General features: G+C 46.9%; 2 pseudogenes; both read right to left on the reverse strand.

Annotated features, from left to right (window-relative positions):
* Window positions 1–240: 240 nt before the first annotated feature.
* Window positions 241–359, reverse strand: LOC143932612 (5S ribosomal RNA; annotated as a pseudogene).
* Window positions 360–3999: 3640 nt separating this feature from the next.
* LOC143932649 (5S ribosomal RNA) lies at window positions 4000–4118 on the reverse strand (annotated as a pseudogene).
* Between the last annotated feature and the right edge of the window lie 11905 nt (window positions 4119–16023).

Genomic DNA, 16023 nt, shown 5'->3' on the forward strand with positions numbered 1-16023 from the left:
AAGACACTAACCAGGCCAGATCCTTCTATGTCACCTGGTCTTCCCAGGCAGTCTCCCATCCAGGTACTAACCAGGCCTGACGCTGCTAAGCCTCTGAAATCAGACGAGATCGGGTGCTTTCAGGGTGATGTGGCCGTAAGCGTTCTCTTCAAGACACGCCCAACCCTCTTGACAAACGCCAAGATGGTCGCCTTGAGAAACAAGCGAAAAAAACAGTTCAAAGCCAACAACATAAAAAGAAGCCTATGGCACCTGGTATTCCCAGGCGGTCTCCCATCCAGGTACTAACCAGGCCCGACACTGTTTAGCCTCTGAGATCAGATGAGATTGGGCGCTTTCAGGGTGATGGGGCCGTAGGTGATCTCTTTGGGCACTCTCAACCCTCTTGTTAAACGCCAAGATTGTAACCTTGGGAAACAAGCAAAAATAAACAGGTAAACGCCAACAACATAAAAAGAAGCCTACGGCACCTGGTATTCACAGATGGTCTCCCATACAGGTATTAACCAGGCCGTACACTGCTAGGCCTCCGAGATCAGATGAGATTGTGCGCTTTCAGGGTGATGTGGCCATAGGTGTTCTATTTAGACACTCTCAACCCTCTTGACAAATACCAAGATGGTTATCTTGGGAAACAAGTGAAAAAAAATAGGACAACGCCAACAACATAGACCATGGCGGTCTCCCATTTGACCCAGACCCTGCTTAGCCTCTGAGATCGGGCGCTTTCAGGGTGATGTGACCTCAGGCGAACGCTTTGGGACATACTCAAAACTCTTGACTGATGCTAAAATGGTCACCTTGGGAAACAAGCGAAAGAAAAACAGGTCAAAGCCAACAATATAAAAAGATTCCTACGGCACCTTTAATTAGGTACTATCCAGGCCGGACCCTGCTTAGCCTCTGAGATCAGATGAGATTGGGTGCTTTCAGGGGGATGTGGCCATAGGAGAACTTTTTGGGCTCTCTCAGCCCTCTTGACAAATGGCAAGATGATCACCTTGGGAAACAAGCGGAAAAAGAAAACGAATCAACGCCAACAACATAAAAAGAAGCCTACAATAACTGGTATTCCCAGGTGGTCTCCCACCAGGTACTAAACAGGCCTGACTCTTCTTAGCCTCCAAGATCAGACGAGATTGGGTGCTTTCAGAGTGCTCGGACTCTTTCCCCATCACTAATGGGACGAGGCAGGGGTGCCCTCTGTCTCCCCTAATTTTTATTTTGACACTGGAACCACTTATGTGTCACATTTGGAATGACCCGAATATTACTGGCATATCCAAACCCTCGGCACACCACAAAATTGCGGCGTACGCTGACGATCTAAATTTTTTCGTCTCCAATCCACACATTTCGCTTCCCAATATACTCGCGGCTCTCCGGCGATACGGCAGCCTATCAAACTATAAAATCAATTGCACCGTCGGCTGTATTGAATATATCGGTCCCGGATGGTGAGGCCAAGAGGCTACTGTCCGCTTTTCCATTCTACTGAGCTGAAAAATCTATACGTTACCTGGGCGTTGACATCGCAGCGGATTTGGCGCAATTGTACCCGCTTAATTTTGTCCCTCTCCTCAATAGACTGAAATCTGATTTGGGAAACTGGCATGCTTTAACACTGACCTGGTTCGGGCGCTGTAATGCATTCAAAATGACGGCCCTCCCACGGATCTTATACTTGTTCCAGACATTACCGATCCGGTTACCCCCAATTTTTTCAGACAACTGCAGGTGCTGCTCCGGGACTTTATTTGGGCGCGCAAACCGCCCAGAGCCCGTTTGCAATTGCTTGCCAGACCAAAGGACAAGGGGGGTCTGGGTCTCCCAGATCTCAGACAATACTACAGAGCGACTCTGCTAGCGAGAGTCGTTGATTGGCATTGTAATGACCCACACAAACAGTGGGTGGAGATGGAGATTGAGGATGGATCCATTCCCCTATTGACCTCCCCGTGGCTCCTGTCCTCCCCACCAAAAGACCTCAGAGATCACCCCGTAGTGTGAGCCAAGTTGGCTGTTGTGCGGAGGTTGTTCCGCTGCACACACATTGCTCCCCTGCCGTCACCCATGACTCCGGTTATAGGTAATCCAGACTTCCCACCGGGATTTACCAACAAGAAACTGCGACAGTTGACAGTGGTGGGGAAACAGCGTCTGGGAGAGGTGTGGCCCTCGGGAGGGCTCCGACCACGCAAACTGTCGCGAGCTTTCTGACCCTCCGCTTGACTTGTTTAGTGCTTATCAACTTCATCACTTTCTTCTGGCCATACAAAGGGCCCCCTACACTCCTAGAGACCTGACGCCCTATGAATCCATCTGTCACAAAAGGGAACCTGTGCTACACACCCTCTCCCTCCTCTACAACCTATTAAGTAGTCAGGAGGAGGAGTCGACCCCCACCATTTATCCACAAATGGGAGAGGGACTTTGGCATCACATTTACCCCACAACAGATAGGGAAGATCCTGACATTAGTACATAAAGCTTCCATCGCAAACCAATATCAAGAATCAGGATACAAGATAGTCTCAAGCTGGTATAGAGTCCCATACCTTCTAAATAAAATGAATAGATCGATCCCGGATGTTTGTTGGAGGTGCAATTCAGATACGGGGACCATGGGACACATTTTCTGGGCATGCCCGGCCTTGAGGAAATTTTTGGTGGAGGTGACCGGGACGATAAAAACTCTCAGAAATGTAGATATCGCAGACAACCCAGCAGCGTGCCTACTACACTTGACCAAACAGCCTGTTCGAAAATACAAAAAAACCCTCACGATGCAACTCCTGAACGCCGCCCGGGCCTGCATTCCCACACTGTGGAGGAAGCCTCAGCCCCCATCCAAGGTGCTGTGGTATTCCAAAGTCAATCATATTCTCCGGATGGAAGAATTGACCGCCACCCTTCACAACACTGAAGAGGCATTTAGTGTTACATGGAGGCCTTGGAGGTATTTAACTGGTACTCGAGACTACATTCCGGAGGTGAGCAGTGCCTCTGTCCCAGAAAACGACTGAACATCTAACGTTTACCTACGTAGGCCATGTCTGCCTTGGGTGGCATTCCCCCCCCCCTCCCTTTTTGTCTTTATTTTTCTTTTTTTCCTCGCCGCCACCCCCCCCCTCCTCTCTCTCCGTCTTTGCACTCTCTTCTTCCCCCGTCCTCCCTTTTCACTATGCCATGTCTCCTTACTAGCCTTTGGGACCCAGAAGAACCCCAGGGTTCTGGACATGACCGGCTCATATTTTACTCTGGATCACATAGGTCATGATAAGCTGGCTCGCTGTGGTCCCAGTTGTTCTCCATGATTACATTTGTCTGAACGGAGCTGCATTAGTTATACTGTACTACATGTCGGAGGTGGGGTTTCTCTCTTTTCTGCATGAAACTCTAGGACTCCCCTCTGAGAACCCAGAGTTATTTGGCTGCCTATTTTTTGTTACCATGTAATTGTGACCCTGGGTCATGCTGTATGGTTGACTGTTATATTTATGTTCTTCTACTTATACTTAATAAAAGAATAAAACAAAAAAATAAAATAAGTCAATGCCAACAACTTAAAAAAAAAGCCTATGGCATCGAGAAATCCCAGGCGGCCTCCCATCCAGGTACTAACCAGGTCCCAACCATGCTTAGCCTCTGAGATCAAATGAGATTTGGCTCTTTCAGGGTGATGCAGCCATAGTAGATTTTTTCAGGCATGCTCAACCCTCTTGACAAACGTCAAGATGGTCACCTTGGGAAACAAACAAAAAAAACAAGTCAACGCCAACAACATAAAAAGAAGCCTATGGAACCTGGTATTTCCAAGCTTTCTCCCATCCAGGTACTAACCGACACTGTTTAGCCTCTGAGATCAGATCACGCTTTCAGGGTGATGGGGCCGTAGGTGATCTCTTTGGGCACTCTCAACCCTCTTGTTAAACGCCAAGATGGTCACCTTGGGAAACAAGCGAAAATAAACAGGTAAACGCCAACAACATAAAAAGAATCCTATGGCACCTGGTATTCCCAGGCGGTCTCCCATCCAGGTACTAACCAGGCCCGACACTGTTTAGCCTCTGAGATCAGATGAGATTGGGCGCTTTCAGGGTGATGGGGCCGTAGGTGATCTCTTTGGGCACTCTCAACCCTCTTGTTAAACGCCAAGATTGTAACCTTGGGAAACAAGCGAAAATAAACAGGTAAACGCCAACAACATAAAAAGAAGCCTACGGCACCTGGTATTCACAGATGGTCTCCCATACAGGTATTAACCAGGCCGTACACTGCTAGGCCTCCGAGATCAGATGAGATTGTGCGCTTTCAGGGTGATGTGGCCATAGGTGTTCTATTTAGACACTCTCAACCCTCTTGACAAATACCAAGATGGTTATCTTGGGAAACAAGTGAAAATAAACAGGTCAACGCCAACAACATAGACCATGGCGGTCTCCCATCTGAACCAGACCCTGCTTAGCCTCTGAGATCGGGCGCTTTCAGGGTGATGTGACCTCAGGCGAACGCTTTGGGACATACTCAAAACTCTTGACTGATGCTAAAATGGTCACCTTGGGAAACAAGCGAAAGAAAAACAGGTCAAAGCCAACAATATAAAAAGATTCCTACGGCACCTTTAATTAGGTACTATCCAGGCCGGACCCTGCTTAGCCTCTGAGATCAGATGAGATCGGGCGCTTTCAGGGGGATGTGGCCATAGGAGATTTCTTTGGGCTCTCTCAGCCCTCTTGACAAATGCCAAGATGATCACCTTGGCAAACAAGCGGAAAAAAAAAAACCATGTCAACGCCAACAACATAAAAAGAATCCTATGGCACCTGGTATTCCCAGTTGGTCTCCCATCCAGTTACTAATCAGGCCCGACAATGCTTAGCCTACGAGATCAGACAAGATCAGGCACTTTCAAGATAATGGGGCCATAGGCGATCTCTTCGGGCACTCTCAACCATCTTGACAAACGCCAACATGGTCATCTTGGGAAACAAGCGACAAAAACCAAGTCATTGCCAACATTGGAGGCTAAGCAGGGTTGGGCAATCAGTTTCCTTGCCTGAAATAAGCATCTCAGAACTGTCATCTGGCTGCTTCCCGGGTTTCCAACTCCTTCAACTAATCTCAGGAGACAATACTTCGCCTCCATCCTGGTGGAGGTTCCAAACACCCAATCAATGGTTCCTGTCACCTCTGTCCAGTAGCGGATCAACTTCGGGCATCTCCAAAACATGTGCATCATGTCTCCCCCCATGTTCCCGCAACCAGGGGCAACTTGCGTCCGGCCGTTCGGCCAAACTGAAAAAGTTTACGAGGAGCATAATAGGTTCTATATAACAGGAACAGATGTAACATCCTCTGTGAGGAGAGACACAATTCACCACAGGCAGGATTTCTGTGGCCAATTATAGCTCAGGGGGGTTTAGTACACACCCCACACTATATAAAGCCGCCAGCGCGGTGGCCTTGTACAGTGTGTTGCGGTGGTCAGGGAAAGAGGACGATAGGCAGGGACAGTGTCTTTACTGCTTGGGAACCTAGCACTGTTACAGTGGGTGTTATGTGCCTCCTGCACAGTACACACCTGAAGCTACCCTTTATTACTGGTGTTCAATTTCTGCAATACATGCATCTGCAGTGCAGAAGTTAGAGTGGGTGTTGTGTGCCTCCTGCACAGTATACACCTTATTGCTGGTGTTCTGTTTCTGTAACACAGGAACCTAGCACTGTTACAGTGCTAGGGTGTACAGAGAAGCTGGTATATATAGAAGACTACAGCATACAGAAGAAAGGCTAGTGAATACAGAATACAGACTCGTGTATGTAGATAGGCTTGAGTATACAGAGATGCTAGAGTAAACACAGAGAGGCTAGTTTAAAGAGAGGCTAGTATATACAAAGATGTTAGTGTATATAGAGAGGTTAGTGTATAGAGAGAGTCGAGTGTATACAGAAAGGACAGTGCATATAGAGAAGCTAGTGTATACAGAAGACAGGCTTGGGTATACATCAAAGCTGAAATTCTATACAGAAGACTGGGTAGTGTATACAGAGAGTCTAGTGGGTACAGAAGACAGGCTGTGGTATACAGAGGGTTTAATGTATGACAGAGATGCAGGGGTGTACAGAGAAGCTAGTATATATAGAAGACTACAGCATACAGAAGAAAGGCTAGTGAATACAGAATAAAGGCTGGCTTCTACGGAGAGGCTAGTGTATGCAGAACACTATCTAGGGTATATAGAGAGGCTAGATTATACAGAGAGGCTAGTGCATATAGTGAAGCTATTGTATATAGAAGCCTGGTTAGTGTATACAGAGAAGCTAGTGTTTACAGAAGAAAGGCTAGACAGGCTATAAAGAGAGACAAGTTTTTACAGAAGACAGTTTGGGTTATACAGAGATGCTAGTTTATACAGAGAGACTAATGTATACAGAAGACAGGCTAGGGCATACAGAAGACAGAAGACGGGCTAGTGTATTCAGAACATAGGCTAGTGTATATCGAAGACAGGCTATTGTATGCAGAAGACCGGCTAGTGTAAACATGCTGGTGTATATAGAGAGGCTAGTGAATTTAGAGGGTAGGCTAAGTGATAACAGAAGACAATCTGGGCTATACAGAGACATTTCATCATTTCATCTAGCTCACATCTCTAATGGAGTTTGTCTCATTGCCATGTTATGCCTTTTCATTCTTTTTTTTTGAAAAAAAGAACGTTTATTGAGCATACAAAATACATAGGATAACAGTAACACATATGGGGTGCAACATACACCAAATATACGGATATAAAACAGCTGCTAACAATACCACAGGCTGAAAAACACAAGGAGGGGGGGGGTTCTTTGTTTACAGATTGCACGTTACATAAAAAAACAAGGGGCAATATAGTGTGTTCAGATATGGGGGGAAAAGAGGAACTCAGAGGTTGGGAATCATATGCCGAGCCATAATACATTCTACTCAAAGTAATTTGCAGAGAGGAGCAGGAAATCATTATTATGAGGGCGGGGAGCCCAACTACCACCACGGTGACAGCCGGACTCGCCGGGCCGAACCCGGATAGGTGTAAAGAGGCGTACAGACCACAGACTACACTAGTCGGTACATGTATCTGAATCCCCCATCCATTTATCCCACAGCTTGGCAAACTTGCTCGGGCAGCCTCTATGCATATACAGCAGTTTTTTATAGGGGAGAGTGGCATTGACAGCCGCCTTCCATTGTCGGGCGGTGGGGGGCGCAGAGCGCAACCAGGTGCGGGCTATCTGCAGTCTGGCTAGGTATAGGGTCTCCTGTAGAAAAACAGTCGGGATCCTTGCCTCCTCGGATACGAGGAGAATCCCCAGCAAACATTGGCGGGGGCATAGCGTCAGAGGGGAGCCCATTTGGTCATGAAGGAAGTCAACAATTTGCTTCCAGTAAACCTGCAACTCAGGACAGGACCAAAGGAGATGGTAGAACGTGGCCTGAGGATCACCACATTTAGGACATGCTGGATCATAGCCAGGTCTAAACTTGGACAGCCGCCCAGGGGTCAGGTATGACCTATGTAGCATGTAGAGGTGTGTAAGTCTGTCAGAAAGTTTCGGGGAGACCAGCTTAGGGGTGTCAAGTGCAGTTTCCCAGTCCGCGTCCTCGATAACCCCCACGTCGGCCTCCCATCTAGCCTTAAGTCGGTAGGCGCGGGCAGTCGCCCCAGGCGTGAGCAGGTTGGTGTAAAAAAAAGAAATCAGTTTCTTAGGGTCATCACCTAGCACGGCTGTTGCTATCGGAGGTGTTTCAAGCCTGGGGATATGGGAGCCAAACTGAGAGCTAAGGGCATGGCGGAGTTGAAGATACCTAAAAAACATTCTATTAGGGAGGTTGAAGTCAGTTCTGAGGGCCTGGAAGGGTCTGACAGAGCCATTGGTAATAACCTGGGACAGAAAGATAACGCCCCCGGCTAGCCACACAGAGCGGTCGGGGATCGTAGAGAGTTCGGGAAGTAGGGGATTGTCCCAAAGGGGGGTGTGGGAGTGAAACCTAGGGGCCCCAGTAATGGACGTGGCCTGCTGCCAAATCAAACAGTGGTGGGACAACATGTCTCTCATCGGGACGGAAGGTCCCCCGGAGCCACGCATAAGGAGACGGAGCGGGTGTACGACCAGAGTGTAGTGTGGGGAGCATACCAGTGAGGCATAGCGATCTTTGTCAATCTGATTGAAATAGTAGAAATGGGACAGTTGAGCGGCCAGATAATAATAGTGCAGGTCTGGTAGGGCGGTGCCGCCCAGGTGGGTAGGACATTTCAGAACACTCCATGAGAGCTTGTGTCGAGACGAACCCCAAACAAACGTGTTTAAGATGGCCTCCAAGGATCTGAAGGTTCTGAGAGGGATGCGCAGGGGAGCATGCCAAAACACATAGAGCAGCTTGGGGAGGAGAATCATTTTGACCAAGTTTACACGGCCCATCACCCCAAGGGGGAGACGGGACCAAATCTGGGTTTTTTGCTTGAGCAGGGTGAATAAGGGTTCCACATTTAAAAGGGTGTAGTCAGTCAGCAATCGTGAACATTGCACTCCCAAATATTTCACCTGACTTGCCCTGACCAAGGGCATTGCCGCCTGATCAGCGGACGGGGCACCCAAGTCTAAAGGGAGGATCTGGGACTTGGACCAGTTAATACGTAATCCAGAGTATTCCCCAAACTGCTCTATCAATCGCAGGGCTGCTTGCAAAGAGGGACCCGAGTCTTCGAGGTATAATAACATATCGTCAGCGTATAAACTGAGGGTTTCTGTCAAAAGGCCCGAACGCAGGCCCTTAATTTGCGGGTGAGCACGAATGGCAATGGCCAGCGGCTCAACCGTGAGGGCATACAGGAGGGGGGACAACGGGCAACCCTGGCGAGTACCCCTAGACAGAGGGAAAGGATCCGAGATCCTGCCATTAACCTGGATCCGGGCAGTGGGAGCGCTATATAAAAGCTGAATCCACTTAATAAAATTAGGGCCAAAGCCAAAGTTAGTCAGGCATTCCCATAGGTAACTCCATTCAACTGAGTCAAACGCCTTCGCGGCATCCAGACTCACGACTACCCGGGAGCCGATGTTATCGTGGGTGGCCTGCAGATTCATAAAGAGTCTGCGGAGATTGAAGGCAGTATTTTTATTAGGCATGAACCCCGTTTGATCTGGATGTATAAGGCTGAGGACAACTTTATTGAGTCGCAGGGCCAGAATTTTAGCCAGGATTTTTACATCCAGCTGTAGGAGGGAAATCGGGCGGTACGACTCTGGGTAGTAGGGGTCCTTACCGGGCTTGGGTATGAGGACAACAAGGGCCTCTCCCATGGAGGCGGGAAGGGACATTGTGTCAAACATATGGGTGTATAACGTGTGCAGTTCTGGGATTAGCGTGTCTTGAAAATGAGAATAAAATTCCAGGGGCAGCCCGTCCGAGCCAGGCGCCTTGGAGGATGGGAGGGAGGCAAGTGCCTCGGCAATACAGTCAGGGGAGATGGGGGCTTCCAGGAGGGTTCTCTGCTCTGGGCTGATAGAGGGGAAATCTATGGAGTGAAGGAATTGGGTGAGGTCAGCGTGTGTGTGTCTGGTTGTGGAAGTATATAGATTGGAGTAGAACATTCTGAACTCACGTAGAATCAGGTCAGGGTCGGAGATCAAGTCGTCGGCGGCGCCACGGAGCTGAACCACCACCGGAGGGCTATGGTCAAGCCGGGCCATATAAGCTAGCAGTTTACCCGCCCGCTCGCCGTGTTCAAACACACGCTGTCTACTAAAGAAAAGGCCCTGCTTCGCTTTCTCATAATGAAGGTGATCAGTCAGTCGGGACTGGAGGCGGAGCTGGGTGGCATGTTCCAGGGAAGGGTCCGTCACAAACAGTTGCTCAAGGGATTGTAGGCGCTCCTCAGCCTGTGTCAGTGCCTGTCTAGAATTAGCCTTGTACCTGTTAATACGGGTGATCAGGAGCAGCCTAGCATGAAGCTTAAATGATTCCCATATTGACCCAGGGGACGCAGATCCCGCGTTTGAACGGAGAAAAAAAACTAGTTCCCTCTGTAGGTCCTCCAGATCTGGGATAACCGTAAGCCAGAAGGGGTTCAGTCTCCACACACGGGGGGGGGAACAGTCGCAGGCAGTCTCAGCGTCAACCAGTATGGGGAGTGGTCCGACAGCACCCTGGCGTCAAAGCCGACCTCCAATAATTCGGGAAGCAGGGAGGGAGAGAGCAGGGCCATGTCTATACGAGACATAGCTCGGCGGGCGGGGGTGAAGCAAGAAAAGGCCTGTGTTGTTGGATGCTTATGTCTCCAGGAGTCTGTCATGGCCAGTTCAGCTGCAAATCTGCCGAATCTAGTGGTATGAGGGGGGGAAGACGTGCGGTCAGGTGCGCCAAGTCGGTCGAGACCGGGGTTGATGGTCATGTTGAAATCACCTATCCAGATTACCGGGACTGTAGGGAATTTGGTCATAAAATTAAGACCTTCGTGCAGGGCCTGAAACTGGAAAGGTGGTGGTATGTAAAACGCCATAATAAGCATCGTCAGGCCGCTCACAGTGGCATGTAAAAATAGGAATCTACCGTGAGGGTCTGAGCATAGGTCATGTAGCTGGAACTGCACAGTTTTAGCAATTAAAATGGCTACACCTCGGGAATGGGAAGTGTGAGGGGCGCTGTACATCCAGCCGACCCAAGGTTTTCTAAGCGCCCTTTGGGACTGGCCTGTAAGGTGAGTCTCGACGAGGATCGAGATGTCCACTTTCAGGCGTTTGAGGTGAGTAAGGACGGCTAATCTCTTGGGTTTAGCGCCAAGGCCCCTGACATTCCAGGTTACAAATTTAAGCGCAGCCATGGAACATGTCGGCACAGATTAGACTAGTGTAGGCCCCCGGCCCAGAAAATTCGGGCATGCAGGGCGCCTGGGCAACCTCCGGGTCCTCCATGGCTGGCAGCAACAAATACAAGAACACATTTGCAATAAAATTACAGCTGTAAATAACACAATATAAAACACATAGAACCAGTAAAACAGTCATAACAATGCCTACTCTGGACCAGCGGGGCAAAACAAAAAAACTGTCACTCGCCGCAGCCGCGGTAGTGACTGCTGGCCAGGGAAACAACACAAACATGGGCGCAATTATAACAAACTGCAGAGCAGACAGTGCAGCAGGTTGCAGTGGGTGTACGTTCCAGAGCAAGAGTCAGCAGGTCGTCTGAGAGACCAGGTAGAAGCATAACGCGTGGGGCTGACAGGGAAAAAAAAAGGGGGGGGGGGAACCCAGGCATGTGGAAAAATGGGCCCAATAGGGGAGACAAGGAGTTCAAGCAGTACATGGTTACCTCCGTGTGCATCAGTAAAAATAGGGAGGGAAGGGAGAGAGGGGAGAGTGAAAAAATGGAGCGAGACAGGGGCAGGGGTGGCACGTCCCAGAACATGGCCCCCCTCACGATCTGCGCCATCACACCGGTGTTCATCTCAGAGAAAACAATGAAGGGTGCACGGGAGTCTGACAAAGGAGGGGAGGCAGAAACTGTGAATCCAGGGCACAGAGAGAGTCCAGCGGCGGTCACCGCAGAGGGCAATCAGCACAGCGTTCTCCCATGCAGGGGGTGATAGCAGCAAAAATGGAGGCAATCCATAGGGTCAAAAGAGAAAAAAAGAGGGGGGGTATAGTAGAGGGAACAGGAGAGGGCAGGGATCACTCACGGTAGCCAAGGTGGATAGGTAGGCACTACTCAGGGGCTGTAGTGGTCAGCTGTCAAGCAGGGCCTTGCACCGCATCCCGTTCCAACCATGACGAGGCCGCAGCAGGATCTTCAAAGAAATAGGTCTTGCCCTCACGGGTCACCCGGAGTCGAGCTGGAAACAACATTGCATATGGCAAATGGCGAACTCGCAGCTGGCGCTTGACCTCCGTAAATTGTGCTCGTTTTCGTTGGACCTCCGCCGAGAAATCTGGGAACACTGCCACCGTAACATTGTCAACCGGGATATTTCCACGTTCGCGGGTGAGGCGAAGCACCGTATCCCGGTCTCTGTAGTTAAGTAGCTTGGCAATGAAAGTCCGCGGGGGTGCGCCGGCTGGAGGCGGACGGGCCGCCAGACGATGCGCTCGTTCGATCACGAACGTGGAGGAGAAAGATTCCCTGCCGAAGGTTTTAACGAGGAGGTTTTCCAGGTAGGTGGGAGGGTCGGAGCCCTCCGATCGTTCCGGGAGACCCACGAAACGAAGATTGCAGCGTCGAAGCCTATTTTCCATGTCGTCCTGCTTGTGAAGGACGACACTAAGTTGGTGCTGCAAACGTTCGACCGAGTGTTGTAAAGGAGGGATGTCCGTCTCCACGTGTTCCACTCTTCGTTCGGCCTCGGACACCCTGTCCCTCAGCTTCTGCAGGTCATGCCGAATATGGGAGATGTCCATCTTAACCTCCTCTATCTTGGTAGTGAGGGCGGTTTGGCAGGAGGAGACGGCCTCAAGGATCTTAGCGGTGTCGTTTGCAGGAGACTCCTCCGCGGTAGGTGCGGGGCCGGCGCCATCTTGCTCCGTCGCGCCCTGGCCCTCGTGGCGGAACTTAGCCAGCTTGGCGGCCGCCTCGGAGGGTCTTTTAGTCGGCGACATGAGGCACAAAGTGAGCACAAGGTTCCCGGGCGTCTGTACGGTAAATAGCTAAGAAAAATCCCCAAAGGATAAGGTAAAAGGATAAGGTCTCAGACGGAGCTCTCACTCAGCACGTCCTACACCATGAAGCTCCAGGCCACGCCCCATGCCTTTTCATTCTTATGCTAAATATAGATCACTACACGATTTTAATCATCCACATGAAGCATTCAATAAAACTATCATACATCAAAATAAACCATGTACCCTTTTGCTCTATTTTGCATATTTGTAATTCTCCACATCAACTGTCACATTGAGTATGTGACAGTCCTGACACACCATCCTGAATTATTTTTATTTATTTCTTATTAGAAATAGAGAGTACTATCTCAAAATCCGCTTAAATCTATTCACTTCGATGAGTTCTACCGCTAATTGTACGGTAATGCAAAATGTTCACAAAACCATCCATTTGCTACCAGACATGCAGAACATACTAAGAGTAATGTAACTATCGCTCTCTAACGATGTAAACAGTTTTATTGCTTTTCTGACATTAACCGAGTATCTCTGACATTAACTGAGTATCTCTCTGCACTATGATCTTAATAATAATAATAATAATAGGATCGTGTAATCAAAGATCAACTAGTCTAATATAAGCTTTCTCATTGGTAACGGCATATCCTTTAAATTTAGACTAACGCGGCCATTTTCAAGCTAAGCTTTCAATCTCTTACCTTTGAACAGCGATACTTCCTCCCTACAATATTAAGCCTAATGTCCTATTGGTCGTCTATATTATACAACTCTCTGAAAAGCCTATATGTAGAGAATAAAACTAGTCTTACATCTTAATAAAACAGTTTTATTGCTCAACCAGTATCAGCTGTCATGACAAATAAACGTTTCCACTGTACTATCTCTAAATCATTGTAAACCTAACCATAGTTATAATGTCTACAGCTAATATTACGTTAAAGCAAAATTCACACAAAACCATCTTTCTAAAACCTTTACACATTAAGAGTAATGCAACCATCGCTCGCTACCTCTATGCAATAGGATTCTCTTTCCAGTGGAAACGGAAAACAGTCAGTGTAAGCCGTCTTCGTGCGTAACAAAATTAATGGAACGATTTACACGTTGGAATTTGCAAGCTACGTCAATTTACTCTTAAATAATGTACCTTTGCAACTATCCCTTGACTTTGCAACTATCCCTTGATCCCTTTTGTGTATTATATCTCGACCTATATATACTGCCTCAATATTTTCCTAATTTGTTTTGCTATACTTATTATTATTATTTTATAGAGATTACTATCTCTAAATCATTGTAATAAGTTATAATGTCTACAGCTAATTTTACGTTAAAGCAAAAGTCACACAAAACCATCTTTTTAAAACCTTTTACACACTGCACATTAAGAGTAAACCAACCATCTCTCGCTACCTCTATGCAATAGGATTCTCTTTCTGACTCTATTTTGTGTATTACTTCTTCTCTACATTAACTGTCACACTGATAACCATTTGTAACATATAACACTTGCAACACATTTTTTAACAGCAGCAAAATGTGAGAAAAGCATTGGGCCGGTTTACTTGATTGAGAAGTGGTTGCAGTAGCAAAGCATAGCAATACAGTTTGATTACATTAATAACACATAATGCAACTATTTTACATTCACCTCATGCATACATCCTAATGTAAGCTGTCTATCACTATTAATGTTCATGGTTACTGATACATTATGCCGATAACCAGTGGAAACGGAAAACAGTCAGTGTAAGCCGTCTTCGTGCGTAACAAAATTAATGGAACGATTTACACGTTGGAATTTTCAAGCTAAGTCAATTTACTCCTAAATACCCTTTAGCTGCTTAGCTCACACTTTGCTGTATGTAGCCGCGTTTACATGTAAGTAACCAGTGGGGATTGACATTTCATGTAATGCAATTTGTCTCTTTGCCATCCGATAGAAACCTAGTCGTTGCTGATATTTCATGATTACAGCAATCATCTCATCTAATTGCTATTCCGACATTCTGCCTTGGTATTACTTTGCAACGCTCTATTGAACAATGTAAAGGTAAGCTAGATATTTTGTGTATTTCCACTTAAACTCGACCTGTATATACTGTCTCAATATGATCCTTTCTAATTTTGCTAAATTCGATTATGGAGCTTGCTATGTCTAAATCCAGGTTACCTACTCACCTTTATTACGTATACTGCTAATTTTAGGATAATACAAAACCATCTTATTGCTTTTTTACACGCTGCACATGTTAAGAGTAATACAATGCTACCGATGTGAACAGTTTAATTGCTCTTCTCACATTTAGCTGGTATCTCTCTGCTATAGGAAACTGAATTTGTACCACAACGATCACTCAACTAATATCAGTCCACTCAGTGCTACCCGGATAACTTTTACATTTAGAGTAATGAAATGATTTCTCAGTCATTTTGAAGCTACTGCAAACAACGCTTCCGATCTCTTTTCAACTGCAATACTTAATCTCTGCAATATTAAGTAATATTTAGCTGCTTAGCTCACACTTTGCTGTACGTAGCCGTGTTAACTGTATTAATGGTAACCTGTAAGTAACCAATGGGGATTGACATTTCATCTCTAATTCACATTCACATTTCCAAAGCAGTTTGTCTCTTTGCCATGTCATAGTTTGCTCTGCTATAGGAAACTGAATTTGTACTACAACGATCACTCATCTAATATCAGTCCACTCAGTGCTACCGGGATAACTTTTACATTTAGAGTAATGAAATGATTTCTCAGTCATTTTGGAGCTACTGCAACTAACGCTTCCGATCTCATTTCGACTGCAATACTTAATCTCTGCTATTGCAGACTATTTAGCTGAATATTTAGCTGCTTTGCTGTACGTAGCCGTGGGGATTGTCATTTCATCTCTAATTCATATTCACATTTCTAATGCAGTTTGTCTTTTTGCCATGTCATCCTCTGCCAGTTATTATCCTTTCTCATCCTTATGCTATATTTGGGGTATATTCACTACATGATTAAAGACACGTAATGTACCTGATTGATAAAAACCTACACACGTCGTTGCTGTTATTTCGTGTATTTCCACTTAAACCCGACCTGTATATAATGTCTTAATATTCATTTTAGAGTTATTTTGCTATATTTATTATTACAATAAACAGATTACTATCTCTAAATCCTGGTAAACCAGCTCACACTTAACCATCTTCTTTCTACCTTACACGCAGCACATATTAACATTTAGCCGGTATCTCTCTGCAATAGTAAACGAAATGTGTAGATCACTCATCTAATATCGTCTTTTCAGTGCTACCGGAACAACTTTTAGAGTAATGCAACGATTTTTCCGTTTTAGGAAGCTACTGCAACTA

This window comes from Lithobates pipiens, unplaced genomic scaffold, assembly GCF_037356315.1.
Source record: "Lithobates pipiens isolate NorthernLeopardFrog02 unplaced genomic scaffold, aLitPip1_a1.2 Scaffold_25, whole genome shotgun sequence".
NCBI classification, from domain to species: domain Eukaryota; kingdom Metazoa; phylum Chordata; class Amphibia; order Anura; family Ranidae; genus Lithobates; species Lithobates pipiens.